Raw genomic sequence first — 15889 nt, forward strand, 5'->3', positions numbered from 1 at the left:
TGAAAAAAAAAATCATTTTAAATGTATCTAACAAAAGACTAACTACAAACAAAAAATATTTGCTACATATTTTAAAGTTGAACTATATAATTCCCAGTAAAAAACGTGCGTAAAAATTGTCATTTGAATCATTTTAATTGGAAAACAGGAATATTGTCATTTCTGACGACATAAACTGCATATATAAGCAAATATTTGATAAATGGATTTTAAAGATAGTGTTACGTATGTCAACACGTCTACAAAATAACAAAATTCTATAAACCTCTTTAAAAACTTTTGAAAATGTATTTGAATTAATGGAGCTAAAATAACTCTTAATGTAAATATATAAAGTCTTTTGCTCAAGTTTAACATTATAAAGTTCAGTTCTATGGGTGTCAAAGAAGTGACATCCTAAAAAAGTCATTTGAACGTAAATCCTGCAACATAATAGAGTGCATTAAAAATATATATTATGGAAATTTATTAATAATTTATTTTGTGTTTTGATTACTTACTCATACAACTGTATTTTTTAAAGCATTGAATCAATCACTTTTTTTTTTAAAAATGTTTAGTCTCACTATTGCAACAGCGAGCATTTAAATTAAAGTATAAGTTTGAAATCAGAGTTTCATAGCAAAGTATTTAATTAAAAACCAAAGTAGTATCAACCCACAACTTTTTCTGAAAAGTACATTGATCTTTTTTCATCGGCTAATTTATGTAATGGCGATTTGTTATACAGACGTTTCCAAAAATGGAGCGAATTGTATTCTGAATTCTTTTTCCATTTTCCGATGTCTTATAATTTATACCAGCAAATATACAGACATCTTTTAGACCGATACGTCTTGAAGGTTTTTATCCAACATACAGTAAACATAAACGACATAGAAACGCTAATCAACAAAAAATCCTAACAAGAGGCCCATAGGCCACATCGCTCATTTGAGCAATAATAGGCATGGTGAAATCAGCTTAATGCCCCCCCCCCCCCTCCCCGGATATTTTTATGTTTATAATCTAGTCCCTTTTCTAACAGGTGATTTTTAAGTCATATCTCATTTTGAGCTTTGAAGATCTAAAAAAGATCCGAAACAATTGTTTATATATGGGATACAAACCCTTATCAAACTCTGAACCCCTTGTGAGGTCCAAGAATCGTCCTGGGACCAGAGTCTAAACAAGGATGCTTCCACATAAGTTTCAGCTTTCCTGGCCTATTGGTTTCTGAGGAGAAGATTTTTAAAAAATTTAATCTATATAATCTTATGTAAAAAGTTGGACCCTTATTGTGGCCACACCCTACCCTTGGTGTTCAAATCTACACTACCTGAGGATGCTTCCACATAAGATTCAACTTTCCTGGCTGTATGCATTGGTTTCTGAGAAGATTTTTAAAGATTTACTCTTTATATTCCTGTGTATAAATTTGACCAACCCCCAAATTTATTCCCACCCTACCCGAGGGATCACGATTTTCACAACTTTGAATTTACACTACCTGAGGATTCTTCCACATAAGTTTTAGCATTATTTGCCAAATGGTTCTGGAGAAGAAGATTTTTGTAAATTTTCATTAACTTCTAATTATCTCGTTTCGTAAAAGGGTGTGGTCCTTCATTTTCACAACTTTGAATTACCTTTGCCTAAGGGTGTTCTGATCCAGAATTGGTTGAAATTGGACAGGTAGGTTTGGAGAAGATGTTGATAATGTGAACAGTTTACAGACAGACAGACGGACGAAAGAGCAAATGTAATCAGAAAAGCTCACTTGGGCTTTCAGCTCATGTGAGCTAAAAAGTGTATCTAATCAAAGACTAAATGTAAACAGAAAATATTTGCTGTATATTTCTAAAAGTAACAAATATCTTGATTCACATTGAAAAAAAATTTCAGAAACTATTGATACATATTTTAAAATTAATAAAGTTTAACAGAAAATATTTGCATAATATCTAGATGTTGGACTCTATTATTGTCAAGTAGAGAACATAACTGGAAATTAATATTTTGACTCATTTTAATTAGAACACCAGAATATCGTCAGTTCTGATGTCAAGTACTACATATATGAGCAAAAACATGATAAATGATCAAATGGATTCAAATTAGTGTTATATGTTAATACGTCTACAAAAACCAAAATAAATCAACCTACTTGAAACACTTTTAAAATGTATTGAAATGTTTGGGGGCCGAAATAATTCTTTAAAAAGATGAAGTCCTTTGCTTAAGGGAGATGATATGACAACATCATAAGCCTTGAAAATTTAAGATGATAAACTTAAGTTCTATGACCAAATCGGCATGTCAGGGAAGTGAAAATTTAAAAATGCATTTGCACGGAAATTCCAATATATAATAGAGTGCATTAAAAATAGCTATATATCAAGGAAATGTTTGTATGGAAAATTATGAATAATTTATTTTGTGTCATGGCTACAACTGTATTTATTTAAGAATCAATTATTATTTTTTGAAAGTTGTGTACTCTCATAACTGCAACGGCGCACGTATTCAAATTGAGTAGCGTACGTTGCCACTATTATAACTTGTCCTTTAACCTACTCCCCTGTGTTAAATTTTGAATGCCGTAGCTTTGTACATTCTTTACAAACATGTTAATAAGTAGTGTAAGTATTTCAAGGATATACTTTTTTATTATAATTATATATAGGTATATATGCAATATAATTTCGACTATTCTGCTTTTGTCTTTATTTCCCCTTATACTGCACAAATCACTAAAAAAACAAAGCAAATCAATAAGATTTGCATAACGGAGACCACAAGTCAGTTTACAAATGCATATAAATTCGATAATACGAAAAAATCGGGTTAATTCCCAGAATCGTGGTGAAATTGCAATATAAGTGTCAATAAGTGTGAAATTGGACTGTTATCACAGTAACTTCATAAAAAGTTTGTAATTGGAGTTTTATAGCAAAGTATTTAAAAACAAAATGGTTCTCAGCACACAACCTTCCACGAAAAGTAGATTAATCTTTTTTCATCGAACAAATTATGCAATGACTATAATAATTTATACACAGACGTTTCATAGAAAAGGGTCGAATTGTATTCTGAATTCTGTTTCCATTATTCGGTGTCCAACTACATGTATGTGTACGAACATATATCATGTACAGACATATTTCAGACCAATACAACTAGTTAATGTCACGGAACCGCAAAGCAACATAAAAATCATCAAAACTGTATCAATTCAAAGACGTCATTTGTAAGACGAAATGGTAACTTTTTGATATATACTTAAAATTTGGATTTTATTATCCCCATAGACAAATCTCTAATGAAAATTACCATTTTGACTCATTTTAATTGTATTACAGGAATGTCGTCATTTCTGATGCCATATACTGCACATATATGCAAAAATATGACAAATGGATTAAAAGCAGTGTCATATGTCAATATGTCTGCATAATAAAATTTACTTTAACCTACTAGAAACACTTTTTAAAATGTGTTAAAATTAATGGGGCCAAAATAATTCTTTTAAAAAATATATAAAGTCCCATCTTTAAGGGGGAAAATACGATAACGTCATAAACCTGGCAAACATGATAAACTTTAATTCTATAGGTGTCAAAGAATTGAAAAGTGCATTTGAACGGAAATCCTGCAACATAAAAGAGTTCATTTAAAATAGATATTGAAGAAATTATTGATATGGAAAATAATTAATGATTTATTTTGCGTGATGATTACTTATTCATGCAACTGTATTCATTAAAGCGTTGAATCGGGTATTATTTCTGTTTAAAGATTTAAAGAAATATTACTGCAACGAAGTGTGAATACAAATTGAGTAAAGCGCGTCAAGAATGCTAAAAAACTCATAACTTGTTCTGTAACCTTCTGTGTTAAATTTTGAATGCCCTAGTTTTGTACATACTTTACAAACATGTATATGTTTTTATACATATTTTTATATATAATAATGTAGTACAGTTAATGTGTAACATAATTTCTGCTTTTATTTTTCTGTCCCCTTATACTGCACAATATACTATAAATAAAACACATTTACCAGATTTGCATACTAACCACCGCTAGTCAGTTTTCAACGGCACATAAATTCGATTAAACGAAAGAATCGTTTGATTCCCAGAACCGTTTGAAAGATTTTCAAAATGAGTGTCAAATAAGTTTGAAATTAGAGTGTCATGGCAAAGTATTTTAATTAAAAATAAGTTTGAAATTGCAGTGTTGTCGCAAATTATCTAAAAATCAGTGGTTATCAATACACAGCCTTCTCTGAAAAATATATTTATCCTTTTTCATCGAACAACTTATGCAATGGCACAGATATATTCCAAGAAAAGGTAGAATTGTATTCTGAATTCTGTTTACATTATTCGGTGTCTAATGATGTATACAAAACATATATAAAGCCATATTTCAGACAAACGCATCTGGGAAGTATTTATCCATATACATGTACATCATTGAAACGCAATTTCAACAAAATCCATTAAAGATGTGTCTAACCAAAGACTAACTTTAAATAAAAGATATTTGCTTTATGTTTCTAAGTTGGACTCTTTGATTCCCATCGGGAAAGAAATGATGAAAAATACTATTTATACTCATTTTGATAAGAAAACAGAAATATTGCCATTGTTGACGTCAAATACAGCATTTATAGCAAAAATAAGATAAAGTTTTTGAAGAAGGTTAAACAATTTTGTAGACGTGTTGACATATAACACAATTAATTGTGTTATTTGTCAACAAGTCATCAAAATAATTAAAACTTCTTTTGAAAACTTTTAAAAATGTATAAAATTAACCAAAATAATTCTTAAAATATATAGAGTCCTTTAATTTGCTCTTGGGGATGATACGATGTCATCATAAGCCGGTCAAGTTTAACATTAAAAACTTTAGTTCTATAGGTGTCATAGAAGTGAAAATTTCAAAAATGCATTCGAACAGAAATCCAGCAACATAAGGGAGTGCATTAGAAATAGATGTCAAGGAAATTATTGAAATGGAAAACAACTGAATCTTATTCATACTACTGTATTCATTCAGGTATCAAATCAGATATTATTTTTTTAAATATGTAAAGTCCGATAACTGCAACCGTGTGGGCTTACAAATTGAGCAACACACGTTACACCTATTATAAAGCTCATAACGTAGTTGTATTCTTTAACCTTCTCGTCTGTGTTGCATTTTGAATGCCGTAGCTTTGAACATTCATTATATATATCAGTAGTTATAATTAATAATCGACAAACGAAAAAAATACAAGATCTGTAGAAATGCGATTAATTTACGCAAAATACAGATATAGTTAGAAAGAGGGTTTGTCACTAAATGTGTGTGTGTGTGTAATTCGTTCTATAGTCGAAAGTCTTATTGGTATTTTGAGAGGATGAGTTAAGATAGTGGGTGTGTCGTAACATATCATCTCGCCATGATTTCCTTGTATCCATTCCTCAACATTACGACTTCATCTCCTTACACAGCTTTGGTCGTCTACCAATCGAAGGTGTCAGACATTGTAAACAAAAATTGAGGCCAACACTGCGTGCTTTAATATTTCAGAAATCACCTGTTAGAAGCGAAAGTGTAACACTTCAAAGGGCAAAAGAATTTCAGGTCGTCTACAAAAGTTTTTAATAGAAAGACATGATTTGCTCCGGATATGTTTAATATCTGGTTCAGTAAGCCATTTGTTGGCAACCAGGACGAAAATGATATCAATGCACAACTGTTCATATCATTGAAAATAAAATTGATAGGTTGTCACATCAATTATTGATAGTAGAGGATACGAGAACTAGAAATAATGTATTATGTTGGGTAAAAAAAATATCAGTACTTGCCACCAGAACAAAATGAAAAAGTCTAAAACTATATTATCGTAATTATTCATGAACAAAATACACCAGTACTCATGTTCATCTTGATGAACTACTACTATGTCTACTGTTTGCTCTGTAATTGAAAGGTCGCTTCTTATGATAAAGTACATCGACAGATCGCAAGAAAACAATTGCATGCACGGGCGCAATTTTGACGCGTTGACTTAATAAATGAAAAAAAATATATAAATGTTGAGGACACAGTCATGAAATATCTCAAAATTCTCTTTTAACATTATTATGTCTGATAATAAATGAGAATTATTCGTCATAGATTCATGACCTAATCATATTGCTATACAGGTATCAAAGCAAAAGACAATCATCTGCTGATATGTTGTAGAAAAAATAAAACTTTTTATGTTGGATACTTTTTATGTCAGGTAAGCTTTGATAGTTGTACATTTGAAATGCATTAACTACAATAATTTTGCGTGCTAGTTCCATATGCGGTGTAAAAAAGAAAATGCCCAATGAATAGTGAAACACCAGTGTTAAAATACGCTAAGTATCTTTGTTTGACAGGTTTGAATGTAAAGGTGTTAAGGTCAGACGGGACCTATCTTCCATTTTTTTTTCTATTTTTTCTGAAGAAATCTGATTGTGTTTTTAATCGAATCGTTATCGTAATAGTCTAAATCAAACTTTTTAAATCTGTCTTCAGGCTCTTTACACTTATCTAGGAGTGTCTAACGGTGTCTATTTTTCATACTTTTGAGGTAAACAATACGTAGATTAGTTCATAATTAATTGAAATAATTAAAACTTGAATGTTGAAGTTCATTACATTTATAACGCACTTTGAAAAAAAATTCAAAGTGTGCGTAGTCCCGAATATAACAATTTGAAACTTCAATTATTTGTTTTCATATTACGTATTGCTAAAGACGTTTTTATTAAACCTTCTATATATTAAAGATTTGAAATTGACTGTTTCTTTGGACAGTGGTTCTAATTGATCGTCAAAAATGATTATATGCATACTTTAACTAACGTCAAATGGATATTTAACATTGAAGATAAATATCGCTAGCGCGGGATGTTATTTCTTCACCACCTTTACCCGGTTCTTCAATACAACTACATGCGTCTTAAAATGTTAAAAGTAAAGCTCACCTTTTCGGAAATTTCTTTGCGTGTTCTGAAAAGACAGGTTCTCTAAGCGATATGAAATTATATGAGTGATCAGCCTGCACACCTGTGTTTGATTACTATTAATATTTTAACAACAATTGATTGTCTCAATGCTGTGGTTATCAATATAAAAGGAATGAAAACCTCATGATCACTTTTGGGATCGAATAAAAAAATGGATTCCATGAAAGATTACATCATTTTATGATTAAAATTTAATATTTAATTGCAGTTAGAAAGATCTGGGAACATTGGCTAGAGTCTTTTTTTTTTGAAATGATTATTCACAATTTAATATCTATTTCCTTAACAACTGACTGTCTTCCAGACATTTGACGCAACCGGCTGCTGACGTCATGGCTAACGGATTACGTTCACTCATAATGGAAAAAAAATTCCACTGATAATAAAAAAATCATCAGTTGTCATTTTTGAATATTTTTGTAGAGTATGCCATATGTTAGATAAAACCAACAGAAAATATGCGAAATTATGTTGAATTACAAATAAAATCTTTATTTTTTATATTATTGTACTTTCAGAAGTATTTAAATGAAAAAAAAATATATGAAAAATTTAATCCAAATTTCTTCTGTTTTGCTAAAAGCCCAATTTTGTTTTACAAAATATATGAAAGAGCAGAGGCTGATAATGGACGGTAATTCTGGAATATTGCGGTCACACAAAGTTCCACTACAGCAAGCAATGTCAAGAAAGACAATCCATATTAAATCAAACTGCAATGTACATGTACATGTGTACTACATTACTTACTGTATGTACTAGTATAGCACACTGTTGTGAAATTACGATCGATCGCCCTATGTGTGTTCAGACCCCACCCCCTTTTTTGGCCCTGAAAAAAAAATCAAATTTCACATTGTAAATAAAATTCATGTCAAACATAATATCCCTCGCACCCCTTTTTTTTTGCTTGCGTCTAGCCCCCCCCCCCCCCCCCGCCCCCAACTTTTTAATTCGCTGCCGACGCCACTGTTTAGGGGGTGTCCGAGGGATATTTAGTTTGTCCAAGGGAGGACGGGGGGGGGGGGGGGGGGGGGGGGGTTGAGGCATATTTTTCGGTAATTTTGGTACGTAAATCAAAATGGTTTTTTTTCGGGGGACCATCGACTCTCCCCCCCCCCCAACCCCACATGTTTTGTTTACTTGTACGTTATTACGCTATCTATACCTTTTTTTCAAAGCGTCTTTTGATTCTTTATTTATAGAATTATCATTTATTTATGCCTAAACCGCCCTAGTATGACAGGGCCTACATACAGCAATGTGATGGGGAGACATATTAGGTTTAAAATAGTAACACTTCAAAATCTATGTTATTTTGTACAACATTCAAGACCTAATTAATATGACTCATGGTCCTAAGGCCTTAATTAAACCCACTAAGGTGACAAAGTGTCATAAGTCTACATGTCAATTTGCGAGAGTCAACCATTGAACATTGACCTGCGTTCTGATAGAAACTACATCTGTTTGGTCAGGGCATATGGGATTCTTGAGGCTGGATCGACATACATCTAAATAAAATCTGTAGTGAATTCTAATACTGCACAGTTAAAAATAACGAGGTTTGTGTGGCATACGGTTATGAAGTATAATTAGTACTTGATGCAAAACTACACGTAGTAAAAGATCTCAAGGGTAAAAAAAAAATTATGATTTTAATACTGTAACAAAAAATGGGTTTCTTTGTTATGACAAATTAATGTCATGAGAGTGATTCATTAAATCTTCCTCCATCAAGAGGAAACTCTAAATGTTATGCTAATTATCTTCATATAATCACAACAACAAAAAAGTTCATCTTACGTCGGAATGAGTTCTGCAAATGGAAGTGGAATTAAGGCAAAACCTATGACTTGTTATGGCCAGAATAATCTCGACGTCTGTATATAGGAAACCGTGGCGCCAGGTGAAAGAGTTTGGTTCAAAGAAAGTAGATACTTTCATAAATATTGTAATCTTTTCTTTAAAAACGAAAATTCTTCTCAGTAAAGGGATCATCGTGAAGACTTCGGTCAGATTACCTTGAGAATATTATATACATTCATTACGTAATTTTGCATAAAGTACATGGAATGCACTGACATATGGTGTTTATTTCTCTCGGTTGTGCAAATACCCCCCCCCCCCCCCCACTCCATCTCGCCAATACTCCCTGTGTAAATAACATTAAATAAATCCAAGGTCAATGTATTTTTACAGTTACATGTAAATTTATATTACAACAGCGGGGCAACGTCACACAACAACGACGCAATAACCGAACAAAACAAACGAAATTTAATTGCGTTTTCTATTTTTTGTTTACCAAAAACAAAAAAACCCTCAAAAATTACACACTCGAAAATAAAAATAAAAATGAAAATAAAAAAAACGCAACGCGGGTAAAGCGCACAAAAGTCCAAAACTATAGACTGGAGATAATAAGAATTTCTAAATGGTGTTTTTCTCATTTTAAGTCTTTTATCCAGCCATAAAATAGACGATTCCAGAACATTTTTAATAAATGTAATTTGTGTCCGTGTTACCTTATGTACATACATGTACCTGGATACCATGTTACTAGATTGCCCCCCCCCCCCCCCCATTTTTTGTGTAGTGTTATTATTAATTTAGTTTTATATACACGTATCTATATTTTGGCTCAATGTTAGTACACTCCATTAATATTTGATTAAGAATATTGACTCACTGAAGTATTTTGACCAACTTTAATTCTGTAAGAGTTATCGTTCTTTCTCCTTGTCTGCCGTTGTATTCATAAATCAATGACCTTTGCTTTATCAATAAGGTGAAACTGACCTAATGCACAAAATGTTATCAAAGATCGAACCAGTTACCTTTGGACTCTTGCTCAGCAGAAAATGTTTTTATATTGTATACTTAATTCAAAAGACTCATTTCATACGATACCTAATTAGGACAGGCAGACTTACATGCTGTCTAAATCAATTTCGCCAGTTTGTGAGTTAATTTAATTTATCGTTAGCATGAAAAATATCTGCATAAATAGGGAAAAGCATACAAACACATATATTTAAACTTCCATATTGTGAATTTTTTTTTTCCGCAAACTAGATTGGATTTACCCCCCCCCCCCCCCCCCCCAGCATTCCATATGATCGTCAGTAACACTATATATACTTGTGCCGGGGCTTACAATCAAGTTACATTTTATGAAAGGAAAAGAATATATATCAATTGTACCTATGTACATTTATGTATCTGTATAGGTTATGTAAGTTCAAAATATTTACATAATTTATGCACAAGATATTAAAGTATATATATACACATTTAGAGTAAATGTCATAAAAAATTTAACAGACAATTTTAGTATTTTTGATTTAACAGTTGCGTCCTTACGGAATAAAAATGTACCGTTCTTATTTTTTGATATTTTTCTTTCTTCTTTTATCATTTTTGCTGTTGCATGTTGTTTTGTTTTGTTTTGTTTTGTAGATGTACGATTCCATATTTCGATGTATAGAATTAGACTCAACAATATTATTCAAATTACATTTCTCTATAATGTGTTTATTTTATATATATAAAAATTTTTTTTAAGTCAGATAAACTGTTCAACTATATAGATAATTGATCACAGTAGTGTAGCTTAAGATTTTTTTTACATGTAGTGTATTCGCTCCATTAAATTTCAGAGAACGTCTTATGATGCATGTATGATTTTGTTCAATATCACAATTTTCCTCTGGTGTAGAATTATGCAATAACAAATGGAATCAAAGGCTCTTGCTGCTATTACATAATGTGTGTGTCTACAATCCATGTACCGTAGCTTAGATGAGGCCAGAAACGTATTTCAAAGAAATTATATATTACATGCATGTATAAACAGTATTTTTTTTAAACTGCATAAATGTACACCTCAACCATCAAAGTTTATCTTTTTATGCTTCTGAAGGTTTTTTTTTAATATTACAAACTCAAAATTATAGGAATCTCCGTGTTCAAATGATGAAATACACTATAGATAAACACTTTTGTTTACATTTGCATGTGTACGATTTTGGTATATGTACCCTAAAATTTGGGTCATCGCGAGAGATAATAATGTGTGCTGAGAATAGCTAGATGCTCTACTCTGTGATCCCTGCATGCAGACTTGATAAAAATGCAAAGATACTTTTCTAGAAATAATAAAAAGTATGTGCATAAAAAGGTCTTGATGCATCTATCTATTACATGAAATTATTTTTAAAGCTAAGATTCATACAGCACGTATACATGTACATACAGATAACCCCTTGTTCGTACAATTAGGTCAACTGCAGGAATTGGACACAAGGCCTCACGAGGAGGGGAACGTGAGAGACCAGAAACCCCCGTTTATCACAATTAATATATAGTTCATGTGCTTTCTGCTGACAACCAGTTTTAACCCGTCGCAAAAATTGTACATTTTAATCATTTGTTATATTAAAGATTTCAGAAGACGAGACAGTCCCCTGGCTATAGGCGTTAAAACCATCGTTTTATATTCTTAAAATATTTGTCGCCGTAAGGGATAAGAATCAAATTGGTGGGTTTTTTCTTTCATAAAGCTGAATTAATGAAAATTATAATTTTCAGAAAGGCAAAATATGGTACTGGATATAGAGATCTGGGTCATGTAGCCAGAATTTCTACCACATTGTTATACGTACCAAGCTTATATACAGTTTGTTTATTGAATATGACAGATTATACACGTACATTACAATCTACGTTTCTACTGGTGATCGAAGGACTCGAGACCTGTGTGTGTTTGTGTTAAATACAATCTAATTAGAATTAGATTGATGTATGTACCTCAAATTAAAACTTATTATCTATTATTTGAGAGTTTGAGTTCGAAAACATGCGAGTTGAACTACAAGTACTCTATATACATTTTGTTTAGCTTACGTATATCGACTTCGTGTAATACTCCGATATTATACCATTAAGATTATTAATGATTGTCCTCAAAAATGTCTTAATTCATGTTACCACAGTTATGCACATGTTAACTAGGATCTTGACTTTTTAAAATCTAGGTCATCAACCACACTTAGAATATGAAGGGTAATTTTACACTGAATAAAAATCAAGTACAAACAGTATATCGTGGTAGAATTAGTTGTTATATAGGAGTTCGGTATATTCTAAACAATAATTATAATTACATGAATTAGGTATGTGAAAGGGAATTTTATGTACTTCAACTGTCACAATCAACGTTATTTCTGATTTCCTAACGATACAATGGGTAAATCTGAAGTAAAACACACGTTTTTCAGCTGTACTGTCTCTTCAATGCTTTGGAATGGATTTTTGCAGTAGATTGTTTGATTATATCAGGGTTTTTTTTTTAAAAAGAGAATGAAGAAAATTTTATTATATACATTAGGATATATCTTACAGTATTTTCATAAAGAAACATATATACATGTATGTTTAGAGTTGTCATCCACACACCTGCAAAAAGTTCTGCATACAAGTCCATTCTGTCATAAAAAGTAGAAGTCACGGGGTTCGAGGATCCTTAAGTGACTTTTTTTTCCAGAATACTTCATGTAATTGAATGAATTACTTCATGTGGACTACTTTGTAATTGATTAGATTCGTTAATCAATAATTATATAATTTTACAGAGAGAAGGGGATAAATCCCAACTTCATTTTAATGTTGCGTAGTTTACTTTGGAAGTTTAACATTAAATTGTCTCAGAGTAACCACACAAGGTCAGTTATCAACCATGGCCCTTTGTGTGTTTTGTATGGATAGCCTGACTGCGGTATATTATTTTATTTCTATTCTTGGAGTCTGTCTTTTATGTAATACGCACAAACAACATGATATGGAATTCGGTAGTCAGCATTTATGATATCACATTTGAATGCAAATTACGCAATTCTCTTGACTAGCCTTGTCTAAAAAGTGGGTGTAAATCTTGTGGTGACTTGGTGGAATTGGTTGACATGCATGCATATATTGCAGTTGGTCGACGGCTGCCATTGTTTTTTTTTTATTATTAAGTGGACGAATATCGTGTTCGCCACACCCACTAGCAGAGTTTCGACTGTTCACATGATAACACACTGATAGAGGAAATAACAATATCGACTTTTATCAATGATTTGTCATAAACAAGTCATAAATAAAAGTAGAAAAAAACAGTTAAAAAATTTGTGTCAATAAGGTCATTGAGATGGCAATTAAGGTCAATTTCCATAAGACGTTGGGATTTTAGGTGATTGGTTAGGGGTTTTTTTGTGTGCTTGTGTACATGTTTAAAATGGGTTGTTTTTTTTAACAGTCAGTCCGACATTATGAAAGTATAATATTATATTATATAATATATTCGATTCAACCTAAAGGCCAATTAATGCGCATTTACAAATATCTATACACCTTTTATGATGTTTTAGGAATCATTTATATTAATCTTCATAATTTAGCTATGCCATCTTCCAAATGTCAAGGTCATTGCTTACACTAATGTGAAGGACACTGCACTCGGCACACCCCGGGGTGGTGATTCATTGGGATATGTGCGAGGGACACAACAATGTGACAGACAGATATGTGCCATTTCCCCAATATATTAAGACATCTGTCGGTGTTGTTGTGGATTCTTGCTTGTTGTCCTTGTTTATTTGTTTGTTTGTTTTTTTTATTGTCGCTTTTTCCTAATGGAGAACTCTGACTATATATTTGTTGTTGAGATTTTTTTGGCCTAAGAAATCCTTTTGTTTTTTCTTTTAACAGTCCCCATTTTAATTCTTGTACCGTTCACTTTTTATGAAATAATCGAAACAATTTGAAGGAGGATACGTATATATAATGAAATTGTAAATCAATACTTAAACTTTTTGTTACATATGTTTCCATTAATAGACTGAGTACTTTACTCAATCATAATCCATTTTATTTGTTTGAACTAGAAAAACCCCCACTAATTACTCTACGAGTTTAAACACAAAATTGTATTTACAAGAGAAATATATATATATATATATATATATATATATATATAATTAAGATGCATGCTTTGGTTCTGTTGGTTTTTTCTCTTCTCTTCGTATTCCAAAATAAACACGGTTCTGTCTAAACAAAATGTAATCACCCACTAAACACATGACTTTTTGTACATGTATGTCTGGGGTCGAGGAAGTCCGGGGATCTCCGAAAGCATCCGATTGGCCGACAAGTGTATAATTCCTGACTGTATTGTTGCCATCTTTCCTGTTATTGATTGTTCAGACATATATACATGTATATATATACACGAAGAGAATGGATTTCTCTTAGTCTGTACATGATCAGCGCGTGTAACATGCATGAATGATCGCACGGATGTAACCGTCAGATGGTACATATATGACTTACATGTAAAAATAACCTTTAATGATATCTATGTACCGAGAAACGCGTAAGCATCCGTTATTAGAGACGAATTAGTGGCATGTGATGTAAATTGCTTGCTGACTTAACATATAGCGGAATTTTCAAATAGGTTCAAGATGCATTGTGTTCATTTTTTATGAATTGACTGCAAGCATCCGTGCATAAATATCGAAAATGAAATTAACGTGTTGCCGAGTGCTGAGAATCACATTTATCCCATATTTAGAAATGTCATGATTAAAAAGTTTGTGAATATTTTTATGCCCGTTTCAAACTAAAGAAAATATAAAGACAGTAATATTTTAATGTTGTAAAGCCTTGCTCTATGCATGAATGCATTGTAAACGAATCATTTTTAAATGTACATGTTTTATGTGAAATGAATAGTGTGATATTTATTATCTGTATTCAGTGTATTCAGAACACTTTTAGGTGAAATGGTTTAAATGACATAGATGTGCATGGTGCACTTTTCACGGATACAATGATAAAGCACAACGGAATCTGCTGATCCGGAATATAATTCGCACTAGTCAGGGTCACGACGAAATATATATCTACTCATATCTACTAGAAAGTACCGTGGGTAAAATTTTACATGTAAATCCACTGAGTTGTAAAATTGTGAATCTCATTTGCAGTTATACATATTTACAGTTTAAAAAAAAAAAATCCACAATATTACAATAGAACTTGTTTCGGATCTAAATTTTGAAATGAACGTATTCACCAATCTGAATTTTTTTTTCACTTCAAAGTGAAAATATATGTCATATGTACTCCTCGATAAGTGTGATGCAGATCGATGGCTCCTGGAACATCGGCATAGCTTAAAAGGTCGGTAGCCTGAAGCTCTGTATAGAAATCACTCGGAGAGCACGACTTGTGCATCATCCTGATTCCATGCACTAAGAGTTTAGCCACGGAAACTGTACCTACAACCTAGTGTGACCTCTGCTGCTCACGCCAGTATCTACAGAATGGTACCATGTCTGTGAATAAGACGATGACTATTTTAAAGGCGTTCATTGTTTTAATCTGCAGGCACGGATTGTTTAAAGGTCTAAAGGATAATGATTCCTCAAATAGTAACGAACTGTATTAATATTAGTAACGAACTCTAGTAAACAAATTATTTAAGGTCTAAATTCAGAGGATTTCCGTTCTTTTTAAATTTTGCCCACCCCTTCTCTCTCTCTCTCTCTCTCTCTCTCTCTCTCTCCGCGCGTATAATGTAAATGGATATTTTTGAACATGAGTTATTTCATTTCTTGTCCTAATAATCTCTACTACTTTTACAATGAATATAATCAGATTAAATTATTTCCCATAATCAATGAATGGGCATTCATGATATAGTCCATTTCAGAATTCCAATCCACATTCGATTTCGTTTGACGATCATGCTAAAATATCGTGAACACTTCCGCTATGCGTAAAAATTTTTCATG

This window comes from Magallana gigas, chromosome 5 (genome assembly GCF_963853765.1).
Source record: "Magallana gigas chromosome 5, xbMagGiga1.1, whole genome shotgun sequence".
Lineage (NCBI taxonomy): Eukaryota > Metazoa > Mollusca > Bivalvia > Ostreida > Ostreidae > Magallana > Magallana gigas.